The following is a 22,660-nucleotide window of genomic DNA, read 5'->3' on the forward strand; positions in this document are numbered from 1 at the left end:
CTCTTACGGATTTATGGGTAGCTCTGCAGGATTCTTGGTGCCAATTCCATCCAGCACTACCTCAGACATTAGTCGGGTCCATGCCACTTCATGTTGCGGCACTTCTGCGTGCTCGCGGTGGTCCTACGTGAAGCAGGTGTACCAGTTTCTTTGGCTCTTGAGTGCATTACATAAAATTATTATCCGTTTCTCGTGGCTGCTCTCGCATATCAGTAGTTTTGTCATGAAGAGTCGTGGTGAGTAACGAAGCTAGTAACTTATAAATGAGTGTATAACGGTTTAGACATGAATATGTATATGTATAAATATTTGTAGTGCCAGTATATGGGTATATAATGGACGGCCTTCTGTTGTTTTGTCTTATGTCGAATCTTAATTGAAAAATATTGAAAACTAGAAAAAATTTCTTTATTATCAATTATTTCTATCATGACCTTACCTCAACGTTATTCTATGAACAGTGTGTTTGGTCGTGCCTTCTTTTACTCGGAGGGAAAGCTTTTGTAGGTTGGGTACACGTGAGCAAGCCACATAGAGTTGTGCACGAGAAAAGTACCGTTTTTCTAAATGCACACGGGCAACTTCGATTGTTTATCCTTGAGCTTTATTTATGGTCATTCGAAAAGCGCTTTTTAGTGTGAACTGCATTTTTTCGAATTGGAAAGGCAGATCTATCCGTATAATTGGGATTCGTGCAATCAAAACATTTCCTATTTCACCGTCACAAGTGTCCTATTTTTTGATGTTCTAAAGTGCGCTATATTCTTTCCACGGGTGCAAAGTATCTCCATACCAGATTTCATCAAAATTCTTTCAGCATTTTAGTCATGAAAAAGTAGCAGACAGAGTTACTTTAAAGTTAAAAATATTAGTATGAATCTTATTAAAAGTACACTACATTTCTGTCACTAAATTACAGCTCACGTTTCATTTGACGATAATTTCTATATACATATAAATATAGAGGAGTTGATACCTTTCGAGTTATTCTTTATTCAACGCCTTTAAATTATTAAACGGCAATATGCACGGCTCACAAGATGTTCACGGGTATTAAAACGTCGCCCACGATTTAGCTAAGCTGTAGGCAAGCTCGACCTAACTTGTACTGGGCCTTCCAAGAATGAAGCCAGTGTCAAGAAAGATGATTTGAAACGGGTAAGTACTGACAGACGTATGCTTCATCCATATGACTAACTAGGTAAACGATTGTACGTGTTCATTATCATTATGAATTTATTTCGTTTATTACCTTTTTATGTGTTTGCTACTGTTATTTGTTTACCTGTTTGTGAATTTGTAAATTTTCACCAACTCCTTTAGCCCGTTTACAATATGTTTACAAAAGTTCACACTCAAGTTGCAGCAGTTCATTTTATTTATGTTATCTACCGTATGGCACACGTGGTAGTAAATGAATTTTAAAGAAAACAACATATAAAATATAAGTTTCGAATGCTTTGAGCAGCTGCAACTATCCATTCAAGGGACAAGAATGTTGGAACGAATAAGTCCTTTGGATTGTCGAGTTATGCTCTCAGCTCAGATTCTTTGATAAAGTGACGGATAGATTGTCTAGGAGTACCACAGTCACACGGAAGTCCCTCACCCGTCTTACCATATACGCGTCCCGTGCGAATTTTGTTTAAAATTTCCCATATATAACTAGGAGCTAAAACTACTATTCTTTTCCAGTGTGTCTTGCCAAACATTTCAATAAGACAGTCATCAATATCAACGCCTTTTTGTTCTTCCAAGATAATATGTTGCGTCACTTGCTTCAATGCATTTCTGTGTTCCTCAATATAGGAAGTGGCATCTGTGGTGCTACCTAGAAGATCATCTTGAGAATCAAACTTTCTTTTGTCTCCAACAATAGATGAAAACAAATTATTTAACTACTTTATTTTTGTAGTTTTCATTGACTAAATAATGATATTACAGATCCAATCCACTCACGGAATATGCCGTTGATATGCCGCCCCACGGAGGATTTCAGCTGACGTATTTGACCAAAAATGCTAGTCAATTCTGTAATTCGTCCTTCCAGAATAACACGACCTTTGGATGTTTCACCAGTAACGACGCAGCACACACTGACAGATAAGAGAGTTTCAAAATTTGGTGAGTGTGAATGTGTATTTTGTTGAATTCGTTAAACATGTACGCTCAAAAGACTATCGCTTTGAGACAAAGTATCAAAAATTATAGGAAAAGTTAGACGATCCGGAATTATACGGTTTACAAGTGTCGTTGTTATTTTTCAGCAACATCCGTCGCACAAATAATAAACATATATCAAGCTGCCTAATCAACGTAAGTGAAAACGTTGCATTTTAAAGGTTATTTGCACAAGCAAATCAGGAGACTTGTGCTGTACTCAGGTGTACTCGGGATTGCTCACATTCGTACACTCTTGACAAGCAACATCGGACCTTCTAAGATAAGTTACAGTCTAGCCTTTACTTACCTAATTCCCTCAGTATTATCTGATTTAATTCGACTACATTCCATTACCCTCGTTTTACTTTTGTCGATGTTCATCTTATATCCTCCTTTCAAGACGCTGTCCAGTCCGTTCAACTGCTCTTCAAAATCAATTTTCTGTCTCTGGCAAAATTACAACGTCATGGGCAAACCTCAAAGTTTTTATTTCTTCTCATTAGATCTTAATTCCTACTACAAATTTTTTCTTTGTTTCCTTTACTACTTGCTCAATATACAGATTGAATAACATCGGGGATTAGGCTACAACCCTGTCCCACTCTCTTCTCAACCACTGCTTCCCTTTCGTGCCCCTCGACTCTTATAACTGGCATCTAATTTCTGTACAAATTGTAAATAGAAATGTAGGTTTACCTTTTCTTAACCTAGATCAGATCAGATTAGATTAGATTAGATTAGTACTCGTTCCATAGATCATGAATACGACACTTCGTAATGATGTGGAACGTTTCAGCTGAATAAAACGTGTCTATGCAAGATATTACATTACACAAAATATTACATGACACTCAATATATATATATATATATATATATATATATATATATATATATATATATATATGGGGGTTGGGGAAATTACCCACTTACTATATCCAAAAATTCATCTAATGAGTAGAAGGAGTTGCCATTAAGAAATTGTTTTAATTTCCCTTTTAATTGCTATATGGCTATCTCTCAGACTTTTGATGCTATTAGGTAATTGACCAAAGACTTTTGTGGCAGCATAATTTACCCCCTTCAGAACCAAAGTTAGATTTAATCTTGAGTAGTGAAGATCATCATTCCTCCTAGTGTTGTAGCCATGTACACTGCTATTACTTTTGAATTCGTTCGGATTGTCAATAACATATTTCATAAGTGAATATGTGTATTGTGAGGCTACAGCTCTAGCTCTTTAGATAAGTGTTTACAGGATGATCTTGGATGAGCTCCAGCAATTATTCTGATTACACGCTTTTGTGCAAGGAATACTCTTTTGCTCAATGATGAGTTACCCCAGAATATGATGCCATACGAAAGCAGAGAATGAAAATAGGCGTGGTAAGCTAATTTGCTCAGATGTATCTCTCCAAAATTTGCAATGACCTTAATAGCATAAGTAGCTGAACTCAAACGTTTCAGCAGATCCTCAGTGTGTTTTTTCCAGTTCAACCCCTCATCAATGCATACACCTAGAAATTTTGAATATTCTACCTTAGCTACCGATTTCTGATCGAAGTCTATATTTATTAATGGTGTCATTCCATTTACTGTGTGGAACTGTATATACTGTGTTTTGTCAAAGTTTAATGAGAGCCCATTTGCAGAGAACCACATAATGATTTTCTGAAAAACATCGTTTACAATTTCACCAGTTAATTCTTGTCTGTTGGGTGTGATAGTTATACTTGTATCATCGGCAAAAAGTACCAGCTTTGCATCTTCGTGAATATAGAATGGCAAGTCATTAATATATATTAAGAACAGGAGAGGACCCAAGACCGAACTTTGCGGCACCCCATTCTTGATTGTTCCCCAGTTTGAGAAATCACTAGTTTTTTGCATATTATGTGAACTGTTTATTTCTTCTAAGATAAATTACAGTCCAGGAAATACTGGAACGAGCCAAAAGTTGGTTGTGGCTGGTTACAGTATTTCATACAGTGTAATTAATGATCAAGAGACTGTTCCAATGTCTGGTCTAAATTCTGAATCTGTGGTCAGTGTCTCGTAAAGTCAGTGCCTCTGATACTGTCGATGGGCATGCGTCTGTCAGATGGGGATACAAAACGTTGCGATTCCCTTGGTGCCTTTCAAGGGTAGTAGTCTATTCACCAGCACTGGGTTTAATATCTTTTTGTGGTATTCAAAAAATTTAAAAACCTCTCTCACACCGGCCTGATTTAGCTTCACTGATCAGGATAGTAAAAACATGCGTATGTTAAGGGAATTTTCATTCACAAAGCAGACTTATCACATTCACACAGTTCGATACTGTTCTATCCTGATTAAATTGAGCTTAACTTAAATTCCATAAGGCAGTGAAGCAATTTCTAAGTCTCGGTGCGACGAAAATTGTCAGTCGATCTCCTGAAAACATTTGTAATAATTATTAAATTTCGGTGATCACATGGGGAAGACCGGAGATCTGCCGGTAAGACCGTGTTAGCCTATTTATTTGAAGTAACTGGATATCTTGAGCATACAAAACGGCAGGTTCGTCCAGTGTAAATCAGACGTTCCCCACTGATCCCGTGCAACACAGCGTAGTAAGCAGACAATATACATCCTCCTTCTTTCACGGCTAATCGGCAAGAATTGCCTCATTCTTTTCATAAGAGAAAACAGATAGCAGAGAAGCTATTCCATGGAGTAAATGGACGCTCCAAGGAATAATAGGGCTTGAAACTACTTTGCATTGATAATCATCGTATATTAAAGTTTAGGAATCGGTAAGATAAGAAGAGATATTTCGAAATATGTACTGAGTTACATAATCTATAAAATTTCTGAAAATATCGCGGAGAGACCGCTGCAAGAGACATTACAACCCTCTCTCTCTTCTCTCACCCTAGTGCATCACAAACATGCCACCACACTACATGTAGAGCAATGGCACCGTTCCATATGTTCAAAATTAGATAAAACACCAGCAAGCAACAGATTCCTTAAGAAATGGAAGTCCCATGTATAAAACAGCTTTAAACGTATTATTGCTTTACAAATGAGTTCAATTGTTAAATATTTGACTTCAAGCATATAAGTGAAGAAAAGTTTTAAGAAAGATTTTAAATTATGTTTAAAGTTCGTTGATAGTCTCTAAGTGCTGTTATTGCGGAACACTGGTTGAATATATACTGCGCTCCATTTTATGTAAAGTTATTCACGCATCTCAGTGTTTAAGTCGCTATATCTTCTGAACTGTGTGTCACACAATGATATAATTTTGCAGGTGGATTCAGCGATACATATAGATGCTTTCTACGAAGTGTGTTGCGAATAATATGAGTAGTAAAGAAGTAATCAACTATACATCTTGCCTGAGGTTGAAGTTTTACTGCGCGCCATTTTAATGAAAAGCTTGTTTTTCATGCATGTAAATGTTTATGAACTGTATCTACTGGCTATGTATTGTACAACGATATTACTGTGTAGATGGTGTATGTAGGTACTGTCTGCAAAGTGTGTTGCAAATGGGGTTAGTAGTAAAGAAGAAATAAATTAGAACGTTTGCGTCATGCTGAAATTTGAGTGCATGAAAAGCTAAAATGTAGTGAGTGGTTAAGTTTTTTCCTTCCACCATTTTGTCGGAGATGAGAGAGAAAAAAAGGTTCTTAAGGGTTTTAAATTGTGTGGCAATTTTGTTAGAAGTCGCTGAGTGCTCTCATTCTCAAATATTGGGTGAATAAATATTCCCGCTATTTGCGCACCGTCAGGTACGCTATCTTAGACACATAACCTATACGCACAGTTTCTGACTATTTCATTGTGTTACACTTTCAACAAAAGATTGTACGTCTTAATGGGTAGATTATGACAGCAATTTGGTCAGTAATCACGCGAAATACTGAAAATCAAATTTTTTCGCCTATGTAAGTCCTTAGACAGACAACCTGCAACTGATACAGGGATTCGGAACAGCGGTTTACTGAGCCGAAGAGGTATTAAGCGGGCTACACTACTATTAGAAGTCAGTGCAGTTAAAACGAGTACTACATCTGAGAGCAATTGAATAGATCTAATTTCGATATGGTTGCACTTTTTCCCTGCTTCATATTATCACATCTTAGATCTCCTAAAATATAGCCCCCCCCCGCCCCCCCTCCCCCCCCCCCCCTCGCCCCACGATTCCATTAACACCGATGAGCCAGAACATTATAACCACTGCACACTCAGTCATTGCTTGCCGCCTGATGGCATTGAGAATACATGACGCTGCAAGGAAATTAAATAAGCGGAGCGTAGACGAATGAGGAATCGTTCTGTCGATAATCAGGGCCTTGGCGAGATAGGTAACCACAAGAGGGCAGGCACAAACGGGGCGCAAAAACTGACCGCAAATAAGTCGATTTAAGAATTATCCGGGAGAGATGCGAGAAGTTCTCCTCCTCACATGTTCTTCGATCTGGAACTATAAACGCACACTGTTTTCACAGTGTTATTTCGTCCCAGTAGGTTCATAAACAAATTACTATTGTCGAACAGGTGTCACGTTGGCTATGTGTTGATAGTGCACTTGGTTCATTTAGACGCCATCTACACAGCTAACTAATATTCAATAATGCAGTTTTTGCAAGAAAGTGCTGAAGCAACTATTCTATTTCACCGAAGGCACTGGGTTTCCGCCGATCCGTGCCAAGTGTAGAATGGAGTGAAATTGTTTAAGCTACATTGTTTAAAAGTATTTGATAGAGTAATATGTGAAATGGGAAACAGATGTGAAATATGACGCACCATTTCATCTCACTTTAATTTCCTTTCAGGAACGCCTTAATTGAAATCTCTATATCTTGTAGTGAAACAAATTTATGGCTGGAGTATCGATACGGCCGAGCTGGTTAAAGAAATAACGGCTTTCAGATTCTAGTAGAAAGAGCTGGTTAAGAGCATTGCACAGCTTCGCATTTGGATATTTTGAAGTTTTTTTTCCAAAGTGTAAGTTACGAGATTATTATCTAAACATCGAACTCGCTTTGAGGATATTTATGAGAACTGCAGTGGCTGCAGCATCTTGTCAACGCCATTTTAGCAAATTAAAGATCATAAACTATTTAAGGCTGATTATGAGTGAAGCTAGACTGTCAGATTCAGTAATTTTCTCGGCAGAACACGATACAGCTGCTAAACTTAACTTCAGTGACATAACCAAAACTGAAAGCAAGGAAATGAAAAGTAAAATGATAACAAAATCGTAATTCTTGGGAAGGAATGTTTCCCCAACACTTGATTATAGCGTACTTCCCTTCATTTCAGATTAATAATTTATGTACTACAATAATTTACGACGAACCAATAAAATATGTTACTTATTTTACAGTATTCTAAAGCCAATGTACAGCACTTGGTATAAACAATAAGTCATAGATTTTGATTTACTTTCAAGGTTTCCAGAAAGTTTATATAGTTTCTAATTTATTTTCGATTATAAATTTAAATTGTGTGCAGTTTTCTTCATCTAAAGAGCCGATTTAAGTGATATTTTGGAAAAACGCTACATTTCTACAAAATTTTGTAAATCTATGCAGAAGAAATTGCAGAAAGGTAGTTGTTCTAGGAGGGGGCGACAAGTTTTGACAGTTCTGTCGGAGGCGCAACATCACCTCGGTAAGTTTCTATCAGCAATACTTGCCGCAAATGAGGAGATCCACTGACGTAAGCTACTTTGAAAAAAAGTAAATTGTTATGACCTGGCACCTGGGAACATGTATCACGGAATCGGATATGATGTTGTTGCAGGCAGAAGTACAAAGGGCCTTCAAAAACTTTTGCACAGTCGTTTTTGCAGGAGGAGAATGAACTTTTTTGTGAACGTACTTGGAACATTTAGCTATAAGTTGGTGTATAAAAGATTTTCTTCCATTTACGGATGAGCCATAATAAAACTGAAGTAGATGTCAGGTTGCGACAACGGTCGGTGACGGGGTTCCTCTTCAAGACCGGCGATGACTCTGCCACTTCGGTTCACAGGAAGTTGCTCCCTGTTTATGGGGAGGACACAGTGGATCGCAGCAGTATCCAGCGGTGGTTGCAGAGGTTAAAAGAAGGTGATTTCTCTCTACTGGACAATCCATGATGCGGTAGACCAACGACGGCAGTGAGTGATGTGACTAAGGAGACCATTTATCAAACTATCCAAAATGACAGATGTGTGACGACACGACAGCTTGCTGAAATGACTTGTTCGTTATTGCGTAGTGTGGTATCACTGGTACAGTCACTACGGTACAGAAAAATCTGTGCACGTTGGGTGTCTAGATTACTGACAAGAGAAATGAAAACGATGAGGAAGAATGTGTGCGAGGGTCTGATGAAGACCTTTACTTAAGAGTGGAAACAGTGTTTTAACGGCGTCATTACCCAGGATGAAACATGGTTGTTTTTGCCCTAACCTGAGACCAAAACCCAATCCATGGAGTGGCGTCATCCGGTTCCCCACGGAAGAAGAAACCAAGACTTTAACGAACGGCAGGCCGAAACGTGATGGCCTCCCTCTTCTGGGATCAGTGTGGTGTCATTTTCATTGATGTTTTGGATCTTGGCTCCACAATTAACCGGCACCGTTACTGTTTGTCACTGGACAAACTGCGACGTGCCATCAAGACCCACAGACCACAGCTCCATGGTCAGCTCATCAGACTACACCATGACATTGCCAAACCCCGTACAACCCTTATGGCGCAGGAGAAAATCAGGAAAATGGGCTGGAAAATTATTCCTCGTCCTCCCTACAGTTGGACTTGGCTCCGTCTGATTTTTACCTCCTTGACCTTCTGAAGGTCCACCTGCGCGGTGAAACATATGATAGTGGAAAAGATCTTATTTCCTGTGTCAAGCGATGGTGTAAAAGTCAATCCCCAGAATTTTACCCAGAATTTTTATATCATGGAAAGAACGTTGGGCCAGATGATTCACAGCTGATGGAGGCTTCATTGAATAGGCTCAATGTATAGCTAAATGCTCCAAGTTGTTGTTGTTGTTGTTGTTGTTGTTGTGGTCTTCAGTCCACAGACTGGTTTAATGCAGCTCTCCATGCTACTCTATCCTGTGCAAGCTTCTTCATCTCCCAGTACCTACTGCAACCTACATCCTTCTGAATCTGTTTAGTGTATTCATCTCTTGGTCTCCCTCGACAATTTTACCCTCCACGCTGCCCTCCAATACTAAACTGGTGATCCCTTGATGCCTCAGAATATGTCCTACCAAACGATCCCTTCTTCTAGTCAAGTTGTGTCACAAATTTCTGTTCACCCCAATTCTATTCAATACCTCCTCATTAATTATGTGATCTACCCATCTAATCTTCAGCATTCTTTTGTTGCACCACATTTCGAAAGCTTCTATTCTCTTCTTGTTCAAACTATGTATCGTCCACGTTTCACCTCCATACATGGCTACACTCCATACAAATACTTTCAGAAACGACTTCCTGACACTTAAATCTATACTCGATGTTAACAAATTTCTCTTTTTCAGAAACGCTTTCCTTGCCATTGCCAGTCGACATTTTATATCCTCTCTACTTCGACCATCATCAGTTATTTCGCTCCCCAAATAGCGAAACTCATCTGCTACTTTAAGTGTCTCGTTTCCAGATCTAATTCCCAGAACATCACCCGACTTAATTCGACTACATTCCATTATCCTCATTTTGTTTTTGTTGATGTTCATCTTATATCCTCCTTTCAAGACACTGTCGATTCTGTTCAGCTGCTCTTCCAAGTCCTTTGCTGTCTCAGACAGAATTACAATGCCATCGGCGAACCTCAAAGTTTTTATTCCTTCTCCATGGATTTTAATTCCTACTCCCAATTTTTCTTTCGTTTCCTTTACTGCTTGCTCAATGTACAGATTGAACAACATCGGGGATAGGCTACAACCCTGTCTCACACCCTTCCCAACCACTGCTTCCCTTTCACGCCCCTCGACTCTTGTAACTGCCATCTGGTTTCTGTACAAATTGTAAATAGCCTTTCGCTCCCTGTATTTTACCCCTGCCACCTTCAGAATTTGAAAATGACTATTGCAGTCAACATTGTCAAATGCTTGCTATAAGTCTACAAATGCTACAAACGTAGATTTGCCTTTTCTTAATCTATTTTCTGAGATAAGTCGTAGGGTCAGTATTGCCTCGCGTGTTCCAACATTACTGCGGAATCCAAACTTCTCTGACGTCGACTTCTACCAGTTTTTCCATTCGTCTGTAAAGAACACGTGTTAGTATGTTGACAAAAAGTTTCTTTCTCCTCCTGCAAAAAAGAAAAGAATTAGAGACGACTATGCAAAACTTTTTGAACGCCCTTTGTATTTCGGAGCACACCTGTCAGTCAGTGCACATAGTTGAACACGGGGCTCCGCCGCAGACAACCACTACGTGTTCCCATGTTAACGGCATCGTTAATTACCACTGCAGTGGACGGGAGACATCGAGATGGGACTGCGCATGTATGGAAACGTGTCGGCAGTTCAGATGAATCACGTTTTCTGTTACAGCAGATCGATGGTCGTACCCGCATATTCCATCAGCCAGGCGAACGGCTACTCGAAACGTGGACTACGCATGGACACAGGCCTATTGGAGCAGTATTGTCCTGTGGACGACATTCACTTGCACTTCCACGGTAATACAGATCAATGGACAGGCCTAGACACAACAGCGGACGCTATTTAAATAATATTAAATGAAGAATACGCGAAAGAGGGGCCGTATAGACCCGCATCAGACCAGGAAGTAACCATAACACTAAATGGGAGCAGTGATGATAGCGAAAGTAAAAGATCATACGGTTATACGGAGAGAGAAGATGAAGCAGATACACACTGAGGCAAGGCAACAGAAAAAACGCACGTAGCTACGAAACTACAAAATACGTAGGATAATATTAGAGATAGAAATGGACACAAATGCAACGGTATAGAAACTTACAAACAAAGAAACTGCAGGTCATTCGGTAATTCGGTGGCTCCAATCCGAGGATGTGCCTTTCTAACAAGCAGCATAATGTACTGACAGCAATAACCACTACAATTATTCCCTCTCAAGAATATTTCATAATAGTCTGTAAACAGTAACAGCCAATTGTTGCCTAAGGTACACTTAAGAAAGGGTAATTAATTTAGGAAACGAACTCTTAATATACAGTCCAATTATACATAAAGCTCTTAATGACAAATCAAAATCGAAAAACTCGATGCAGTTCCGACGCTTTCCTCTGTGACCTCATGTATGCTTTCCTATCTTTCTTTTATTCTCATCCAAATGACCAACACTCTCCATTTCCTTTAACTAGTTTGCAATTTCAGTTCTGTTTAGTTTTCTTTTTAACGCAATATTATTACTTTAATTTTTCTTTGCTGAGTACAATATTTGCATGTATATTTGAAAAATTTATGTAATTACTTGATGAAAACGGTGGAATGTGCGCTCTCCGTTAAAACAAGATATAACAGCTCTTTTAATACGAAATAAATGAAATGAAATGAAATAAAATGAAAGTAGTTCCATAGCGCTTGCGGCTGTAATCAAACGATTCCTTACAGCTGCAGTCTACGTGACCATTATTGCAAACCGTCTGCATCCCTTCTTTGCTTCAAGTATTCGCCGATACCAATGGCATCTTCATGCAGGCTGGCCGTCCGTATCACAACACCAGCAATACACTACAGTGCTTTTAGGAGCGTATTAGATATCTGACCTTGACGTCTTGGCTACCAAATTCGCTTGGCCTGAACCCGCTAGATGCGGGACGCTATCGAGTACAAGTCATCCTTGGGAGGGATGTTGAGACCTCTAAACTAGCTATTTCTTACTGTGAAGCATACCTAAACAACCATATGAAACAGCCATCACGAGGCTGAAGGAGCTCCGGTAGACATAACAAACTTTCTAAGTTGTAAGTGTAAAAGGAAGACAACAAACACTTCTCTGAGAAAAATCTGTAAGTATTCAAGTAATTTCAGTATCAGCTTAATCTGACAAGCCCATGCACACCATATCGCTTTGCGATGTGGTACTATTAATATGCATGACGCCAATAAATTGCTACATAACAGTGAAACATGCTTACTTAACACGTCTGTGGGTTTACTATTAATAGTTGACACACACTTTTTTTGCTCTTGGTTACAAATACGGCATTCCTGTAAGAACCTTCTGACGCCTTCTCCCAGATTACAATCTTGAAACGCTCATCTTTTCTTTCGAATGACCACTCTTATTTTACAAACAGTTAATAAAAATTTGTAGTTTTTTACGTGAACCATAAACCTAGTCGTTGTAGGGTTTGCTTGCATGTCTCAGCGATACACATAACTGTGCCGTGGATGCAACCGCAATGAAGGGGTATCTGCTCAGAGACCAGACAAACGTGTGGTTCGCGAAGAAGGTAGTAGTGTTTTCAGTAGTTGCTGGGGAAACAGTCTGAATCATTGAGTGATCTGGACATGTAACATCAACCAAAAGGGCTTTGCTGTGCTGATACTGCCGAACGGCTGAAAGAAAGGGGAAACTAGAGCCGTAATTTTTCCCGACGACATAGAGCTCTGCTGCATGGTTAAATGATGATGACGTCCTCTTGGGTAAAATATTCCGGAGGTGAAATAGTCCCCCATTCTGATCTCCAGGCGAGGACTACTCAGGAAGATGTCGTCATCAGGAGATACAAAACTAGTTGTCTACGTATTGGAGCGTGGAATGTTGATTCCGTAATCGGGCAGGTAGGGTAAAAAATTTAAAAAGTGAAATGAATAAGTTGAACTTAGGTACAGTGGTAATTAGTGAAGTTCAGTGACAGGACGAACAGGACCACTCGTCAGGAGAATACAGGATTATAAATACAAAATCATGTAGGGGTAATGCAGGAGTAGATTTAATAATGAATAACAAAATAGGAAAGCGTGTAAGCTGCTATGAATAGCATAGTGACCACATCAGCGTAGCCAAGACAGACACTAAGGTAAAATACAGAGCGCGAAAGGTTATTTAGAATTTGCACAGAAACCAGATGGCTGTTACAGGAGTCGACGGGCACGAAAGGGGAGTCAGACAGGGTTGTACTCTATCCACCATATTATTCAATCTGTATATTGAGCAAGCAGTAAAGGAAACAAAAGGAAAATTTGGAGTTGGAATTAAAATCCATGGAGAAGAAATAAAAACGTTGACGTTTGCCGATAACATTGCAATTGTGTCAGAGACAGCAAAGGACCTGGAAGAGCAGTTGAACGGAATGGACAGTGTCTTGAAAGGAGGATGTAAGATGAACATCAACAAAAGGAAAACGAGGATAATGGAATGTAGTCGAATTAAATCAGGTGATGCTGTGGGAATTAGATTCGGAAACGAGACACTGAAAGTAGCTGATGAGTTTCGCTTTCTGAGTAGCAAGGTAACTGATAATGCACGAAGTAGAGAGGATGTAAAAAGTAGACTGGCAGTAGCAGGAGAACCGTTTCTGATGACAAAAAATTTATTAACGCCGAATATAGACTTAAGTGTTAGAAAGCCTTTTTCTGAATGTATTTGTCTGGAATGCAGCCATGTACGGAAGTGAGACATGAACGATAACCAGCTTAGAAAAGAAGAGAATAGAAGCTTTTGAAATGCCGTGGTAGAGAAGAATGCTGATGATTAAATGGATAGGTCATATAACTGATGAGAAAGTGGTGAACACAACTGGCGAGAAAAGAAATTTATGTCACAATGTGGCTAGAAGAAGGGCTTGGTTGGATGGGACACACTCCGATACATCAAGGGATCACCAGTTTCCTATTCGAGGGAAGTGAATGTGGCAGGGAGGGGGAGGGGGGGGGACGAAAAAATTGTAGATGGAGGCCAAGAGATGAGTAAAGTATGCAGATTCAAAAGGATGTAGGTTGCAGTAGTTATTCGGAGGTGAAGAGGCTTGCATGGGATAGAGTACCATGAAGAGCTGCGGCAGACCAGTCTTCTGACTGAAAACCATAGGAGCACCAACGTTTTTATATGAATAATTAAGCGGTCATTTGTTTTCGTAGGAGACCATGGAAGACTTCCCGTCTTTACCTTCAAATACGCATTATTATTATGTTCTATAGGTCATTTATGGGAATTTTCTTTCATTTTGGTCTTCATAGAAAAGCTGATATTAATTGCATATCCAGATTCGACCGAATTATGTCATCGTGAAGAGTGCTTAACATATGGACATGATTTTGGTTCTTCGCTGATATGGATGATAGTCATTCGCTACCCATAAAAATATTCGGATTGAGAAATTAATAGACGTTCATTAGGTGACAGTTCCACTCGCTTGTAGTAGCCGCTGGTGTATGAAAATGGAAAGTGCTATAAGTTTCTGCTGTTCGTATGAGATGGCGCTGCTCCCTACTGCCCGCGAAATTGAGACCGTGTAATGTTGCCCTTAAAGCAGAACTGCGCCTCTCTTTGGGTCTCGAGAAACAGTGTTATTGCCCTGCATCATCCCCCTCATAACCTGCAGCGAAATAGCCCTTCACGGCCTACGGAGAAAAATTAGCCTACCCTACACTACTTCTTTGTCGTAGTAACCACGGAAGGATTGTGAACATACATAAACCTAACCGTTTTAACATGACTTGAATTTCGCTTTCGGTGAAGTATCTGCCTTGTACTGTTGAAATCGTGCTGTCACTTTCCAGCTTCCTATCAGCAGCCGTCGCAATAAAGCAGCAATAAGCAGACCAGTGTGATGGGAGTGGATGCAAACCCTCGTCGGCTTGTTCACTACGTTGGTTAGGAGTGGTCACTGTTCAGAGATATTTTTCCGTAACCCTTTATTCATAGCTTGTTACAGGTTCTCCTTAGGATGTCGTAGAATTAAGTTAATGAGACGAGAAAATTTTTTGTTGTTAGGTTAGGTTAGTGTTGTTTAACGTCTCGTCGACAACGAGGTCATTAGAGACGGAGCGTGAGCTCGGGTTAGGGAAGGATGGGGAAGGAAATCGGCCGTGCCCTTTGAAAGGAACCATCCCGGCATTTGCCTGAAACGATTTAGGGAAATCACGGAAAACCTAAATCAGGATGGCTGGAGACGGGATTGAACCGTCGTCCTCCCGAATGCGAGTCCAGTGTGTTTTTGTTGTTAACACATTTCAGTGTTCCGTGATAAAAGTTGCTATAATCGCTACAAATTATTTCACTGTTCATGTAAGTTTACGTAAAGTAAAGAGACCAGTGATGTCCATTACTCGTCTTCAGGCTTTTATTATTATAAATGTTTAAACTTTCAAACACCTCGTTATCTTGTCGTACATAGTAACAATTTTGTTCGTCGGCTGTGGTATATTCTTCACTTGTACTCTCAAAGTTATACAAAACCATTCTGCCATTATAAAGTGTTTTACTATCGATACCGTTAGACAGAAAGACTTTACATTTCGGCAGATGAACATAGGCTTACTGTTCTATAGTATCCCAAAATATTTCATTCATTTTAATACAGTACACTTTTTTCTTTAACGCTTTATAATAATTAAGTATTAGCGACGCAGGGGAATCCAATGGCATCTGCTTCTCCTGGCTGGGTGTCGACTGGTACTTCTTCAGCGTCCACCGCCATTTATATCCATTACAAAGGAATTATACAGCGTTGCTCTCCTCTGCTCACGCTCAGTGACAATCAACTTACAAAGTATGATCATGATACATTAAAGGCATAATTTAAGCACTAACGAAGCCAGTAGTGCTTCACAATTGCTAAATAAGTATTGGAACTTGATATACATCCCAATCTTCTTCTCCCCGACCCCGCTCCAAAAAAATGGTTGTAATGCTTCTGAGAACTATGGGACTTAACATCTATGGTCATCAGTCCCCTAGAACTTAGAACTACTTAAACCTAACTAACCTAAGGACATCACACAACACCCAGTCATCACGAGGCAGAGAAAATCCCTGACCCCCAACCCCGCTCCCTCTCTCTGTCTCCATCACCGACTCCACCTCTCTTCGTCTACCTCCTCCTCCCCCTCTTCTACACCTCTCCTCTTGCTCACCCTCTCGCATCTTTTCCTCCTCCCTTCTTTCCCCATCCTGCTCCTTCGCTCACCTTATCTCCATTTCCTCTCCCCCCCCCCCCCCCACCCTCCGCTGTTCAACTCCTTGTTTATTGTTTTCGCAAATACGTATTTCGTATTAGTAATGTAATCATAAGCCGAGAAGCCATAAATACTACCTCTCAGTTTTCTGTGAAAATCAACTGTGAGGGGAAAAAAAGCGAGTATACTGTTACGTGTAGAATTTGTTTTTGAAAATATATAATGAGAATTAAAATGCATAGGAGAAACAATCTTTCTAATATTTTAAAGGCCCTTACCGTAGTTACAACGGACATCGAGGAAGAAAAGAAAACCGCACATTTTCACAGCACAATACAGCACAGCACTTACTTTCCCCCAGTCAGTCTTAACAGAAAACCTGTTTCTCGTTTTAAAAAAAATATAGCCTATGTCCGTCTGAATTTTTGCTAACAATGTTTCGTTGTTATGTATATATTAAAAATATATAGCTTCTGTACCATCCAAAGTTTTATGAGAAAATCGTGTAAAAGTCTGAAGTAGATCGACCGAGAGCTTTTTGAGACTTTTGAAAATCTTTTTCCTTTATACTGAGTGTTAGGGGTATAAATGGCTTACTACCTTGATACACTGACGAGCCAAAACATCATGACCACCTGCTTAATAGCTTGTTAGAACAGCTTTCTGAAGCAATGCGTTATCGATTATGCATATAATCGATTCTACAGTTTGTCGGTAGATTTTTGGAGCTATGTGGCACGAGAAGTCATCGTACAAGTCATGTAATTCCCGTAAATAGCTGTCGGCTGATCGGTATACGTGATAACAGCGCTTGATTGCGATCCAGGATGGGAATCATGTGATTCACAATAGGCGAATTAGGGGCCAAGACACTAACGTGGGTTCACTATCATGCTCCTCGAACCACTGTAGCATGATTCTGGCTTCGAGACACGGGCAGTTATACAAGGTGAGTCACTAACTATTGCCACCAAGAATAACTCTGAAAGTATGACAGGAGCTGAAAAGTTTGTGGGACCAAAGTTGCATGGGCCAGCGGGGGCCATAATATGACGTTGATTTTTTGTTGCTACGTGGGGTCGCTTCGGAGATATGAAGGTCAATAGTGTTTTTAAATGGGATGCTATAATTTGGTACTTATTTTCTGATAGTGGCTATCGAGACGAATCCAATGATGTGTAACAATAAGGTCTTTGAAGGTCAACGAAGGTCACAAAGGTGGCATGAACGTTCATTTACAGAAGGTGTTCGAAGTGATGACCATTGGTATCAATGTACTGCTGCCATCTTCTTATCATGGATTGAATGGTATTCCTTATCACTTCGGCACTTATTGAAGCACATGCTCTGACAATTCTCACTCGAATATCTTCAGGTTTAGTTGGAACGTCTTTATAAACAATGTCTTTTATGAATTCCCGCAAGAAAAAATCCAGAGGCGCAAGTTTGGCGAACGAGCCGGCCGCGACACATCTCCTCCGCGTCCAATCCAACGATTTGGGAATAGTCTCCGCAACTCCTTTCTAGCCATCAGCGAAAAATGTGCCGGGCGCCCATCGTATTGCTACCACATTCTGTTCCTTGTTCCTAAAGATATTTCCTACAGTAACAGACCTAATGTATCTTGCAGTATGTGGTGTTCTTCCTACTCTTAAGATTTCCTTCAATGAAATAGAAGCCTATAATTCTGTCCTCCAGAATCCCACACCATACATTCACCGACCACGATTTTTGGTGTGCAAATTGCCGCAGTAAACATGGATTTTCAGTTGCCCAATAATGCATGTTACGCAAATTAACATTTCCAAGTAACCTCGTCAGTCGATAAAATCAAATTAATAAATGTGTCATCCCTCTGAATTTGAAGTTGCGCCCGTCGGCAGAATTCAATGCAACGCATACAATCCGTACCAGTTAATTCTTGGTAGAGACTGATGTGGTAAGGAAAATATGTATGGCGATGCAAAACACCAACAACACTACTCTGGCTCATGCCAGATTCCCTTGCGATTTGACGCGAACTAACACAAGGATATCCAACCACAGTGGCAAGAGTACCAATTTCCGTTCCCTCGTTAGTAACTTTCCTTTTCTGGATATGTTTCCGATGCGTTAAAGATCCAGTTGTTCTCAGTTCATCATACACATAGGGTGAGTACGTTGAGCTCTCACTGAATTTCGCTGGTATTCTCCGTGAATGAGAAGCATATGGTCTTGTTCTTCGAAGGAATACATCGTACACATTCGTTTGATTCGACGATACTAGTCTTACCGTTCCTATTAGTGTTGTATTGCGCTACCGTCGGATGGTGTTTACATGTCAATGCCACGTTAGATGGATACGCCGTACTCGGCGAATATTTACTATTTGCACGATATACACTATTTGATCAAAAGTATTCGGACAACTGGTTGAAAATGACTTACAAGTTAGTGGCGCCCTCCATTAGTAATGCTGGAATTCACCCTTAGCCTTGATGAAGGCTTCCACTCTCGGAGGCACAAGTTCTATCAGGTGCTGGAAGATTTCTTGGCGAATGGCAGCCCATTCTTCACGGAATGCTGAACTGAGGAGAGGTATCGACGTCGGTCGGTGAGGCCTGGCACGAAGTCTGCTTTCCAAAACATTTCAAAGATGTTCTATAGGATTCAGCTCAGGACTTTGTGCAGGCCAGTCCATTACAGGGATGTTATTGTTGTGTAACCACTCTGTCACAGGCCGTGCATTATGAACAGGTGCTCCATTGTGTTGAAAGATGCAATCGCCATCCTCGAATTGCTCTTCAACAGTGGGAAGCATGAAGGTCCTTAAAACATCAACGTAGGTCTGTGCCGAGATAGTGCCATGCAAAACAATGAAGGGTGCGTGCTAGGCCCTCCATGAAAAACACGACCACACCATAACACCACCGCCTCCGAATTTTACTGTTGGCACTACACACGCTGGCAAATGAAGTTCACCAGGAATTCGCCGTACCCACACCCTGCCATCGGATCGCCACTTTTGTACCGTGATTCGTCACTCCACACAACGTTTTTCCACTGTTCAGTCGTCCAATGTTTACGCTCCTTACACACAAGCGAGGCGTCGTTTGGCATTTATCGGCGTGATGTGTGGCTTATGAGCAACCGCTCGACCATGAAATCCAAGTTTTCTCACCTTCCGCCTAACTGTCGTAGCACTTTCAGTGGATCCTGGGGCAATTTAGGATTCCTGTGTGATGGTCTGGATAGATGTCTGCCTATTACACATTACGGCCCCCTTCAACTGTCGGCGGTCTCTGACAGTCAACAGAAGAGGTCGGCCTGTACGCTTTTGTGCTGCACGTGTCCCTTCACATTTCCACTTCACTATTACATCGGAAACAGTGGACCTAGGGATGTTTAGGAGTGTGGAAATCTCGCGTACAGACGTATGACGCAAGTGCCACCCAGTCACCTGACCACGTTCGAAGCCCGTGAGTTCCGCGGAGCGCCCCATTGTGCTCTTTCACGATGTCTAATGACTACTGAGATCGCTGATATGGAGTACCTGGCAGTAGGTGGGAGCAAAATGCACCTAATATAAAAAATGTACGTTTTTGGTGGTTTTGAGACACTTTTGATCACACAGTGCATGAGGGAGAATTGTCAGAGCATGTGCTTCGATAAGTGCCGAAGTGATAAGTAATACCATTCAATCCATGATAGGAAGATTGCAGCACTGCATTGATGGAAATGGTCATCACTTCGAACACCTTCTGTAAATGGGCGTTCGTGCCACCTTTGTGACCTTCGTTGACCTTCAAAGGCCTTACTTTTACACATCACTGGATTCGTCACGATAGCCTCTATCATAAAATAAGTACTAAACTATAGCATCCCATAAAAAAACAACAAAGTTGTCCTTCGTACCTCTGACGCGACCCCACCTAGCAACAAAACACCTACGTCATAGTAAAACCCCCGTTGTCCCATTCAACTTCCGTCCCACAAACTTTTCAGCTCCCATTATACTTTCGGAGTTATTCTCGGTAGCAATAGTTAGTGACTCACCCTGTATTGCTGAAACATGACAACGTCTTCAGGGAAGACATCAAGTGTGAAAGGACGCAGATGGTTCGCTGGTGACATTATGTCTTCGACTGCTACCACAGGTCCCATGCAAAAGCAGGTGAATGTCTATCATATCACAATGCTGCTCGCACCAGCCTGTTTTCGTGGCGTGGTGCACGTTTCTAGTTGCCATTCGCCTGGATGGCGGCGTTTGTCGAGACGACCATTGATCTGGTGTAGCAGAAACGTGATTCATCCGCTAGCCGACACGTACACGGTCCAATCTAGATGACCCCGAGCCCACTACAATCGTAATGAGCGATGTCGTTAGTTGCAACATGTGAACAGGCAGGGCTCGTCTGCTGCGAAGCCTCTTCTTCGACAATGTGCACTGAATGATGTGTTCCCAAACACATGCGCATCCACCAGCACTGTGCTCTTTCGCCAGAGGTGGCACTGTTTTCCCTGTATCTTACTTTACAGAACAGACAAGCCTCCGCACCACACGTTCCGTGAAGAGTCGAGGACGTCCAACCGCTTTGTTGTAGTTTCACTGCCCTTCCCGCCCTTATACCACTTTCTGTAGATGCTCACCACAGTAACGCGAACATTCGACCAGCTTCGCCGTTTCGGAGTTATTCGTTGACAGGCTCTGCGTAGTAATAAGCTGCAATTTGGCAGAGTCGCTTATCTCAGTGGATTTCTCCATTCGCAGCGCATATCTTCGCTTCAGTAAGCCCCCATCGGTCTGTGCCTGGCTTACATGCTTTTGCAACTGCGTCATGTGCCCGTAACAGCACCAGGAGTCATCCAACCTTGTAGCGGACAGTGGTCATGATGTTTCGTCTGATCAGTGTATATACCCATATCGGTGTGTTAGTTGTTTATCTCTGCGTCTGTCTTCCCGCAAACACGTCACGTAAGTTACTACCTGATGTTTTCTGGGCGGTCGTTAACTGCACCATTAAGTAGACTACGCAAGTCAGTATAGACTACCCGATTTGAATCCACACGTCTACACTTCAACACCTGACCTGCTGGCCATGGGAAAATATACATTATTGGCTTGCTGATGCCACATGTACTTGTAGGTACTATCCAATCAAAAAACATATTATCCTTTATAGCAGTAATTATTACTCTGCTAATGAAGTAAATACTGACATAATGCTGTTCAATGCTGTTCTGCCACCAATAAAAAAAATCTGTACTTAAACCCCTAACACACTGTATGTTCATTAGACTATTGTGTAAAAATTTGAAAGAAATCTGTCAAGAACTTTTAGAAATTTTTGGTAACAACGGTAAACAATGACTTGTATTTGCATAGTAGTAGAGATAACATAATCTCACGCACGTCAGTCACCCTTCCAGGAACGTAGTGCTCCGAAAAGGCTGGGAAACGATGGAATACAAGTTACAAGAAGAGATAAATTGGTTTACCTAGCAACAGAATTACGGACAACCAGTTCTCGAATTAAATGAGTGAGGTAAAAGTTCCTTGATAGCAGTCGCTGACAGGTTCACTGAATTACACGGAAATTCTGGGAAACAAAGTAGGCTGTACGCATAAAGCGCCTACACTGGAGTACAACCGGTTGCGACCTTCGCTGCCATTATCAAGCACTGTATTGGTTTGCACAGCGGACTCTTATGCGCGAGAAGTGGAGTTTGTATCCCCGTCTGGTAATCCTGGTATGAGTATTCGGGTTCTCTGATTACTTGTCCCTGATGTCAGGAGGAATCCCTCAACAAGATCATCACTCTTTCATCCATCATTCTGTCTCATATCTACTATTCCCTGACATCTACTGCCGAGGACACGCTGCACATCAAAGTTAGTCTCTCGTTCTAGTAATGGAACAACGTGACAGAGTAAAAGTCAAATGCAAATATCATTCTGTAAGCGGGAAAGCGTGTCCCACTGTGTACCACAGCCGCGTCTACACTCCCGCTACCAGAACTACAGCCAGAGGTTCAGCATACAGTAGTTGTCTGTAGATATTCAATTCGAACATTCTTCGTATAGGATGTTTGTTGTTTGTTCCCCGTGTTCGTAACGCGAACCTGTTTACGTGTTGAGTGCAACACGCTGCAACAATGAACTACAATGATTTCAAATCTAGCCATCTGTGAAATGACGAGCTAACTGCTGATGAGATGAGTAATTTCGAGACAAGTGTACCTCGGACGATGCAAAGTCAACGCTTTCTTGACACTATCTCTTTAACGTAAATGTTTTCCCACTATCATCGTTTGCATCCGCGAAAAGCATTACACCCCGTATTATACAGCAACACTGCTGTCCGTATTTAATTCCATTCGAGCGGCTGTGTGCGAACATAACGGAAATTAGAACGGTCTTC

This window comes from Schistocerca americana, chromosome 2, assembly GCF_021461395.2.
Source record: "Schistocerca americana isolate TAMUIC-IGC-003095 chromosome 2, iqSchAmer2.1, whole genome shotgun sequence".
Taxonomy (NCBI): domain Eukaryota; kingdom Metazoa; phylum Arthropoda; class Insecta; order Orthoptera; family Acrididae; genus Schistocerca; species Schistocerca americana.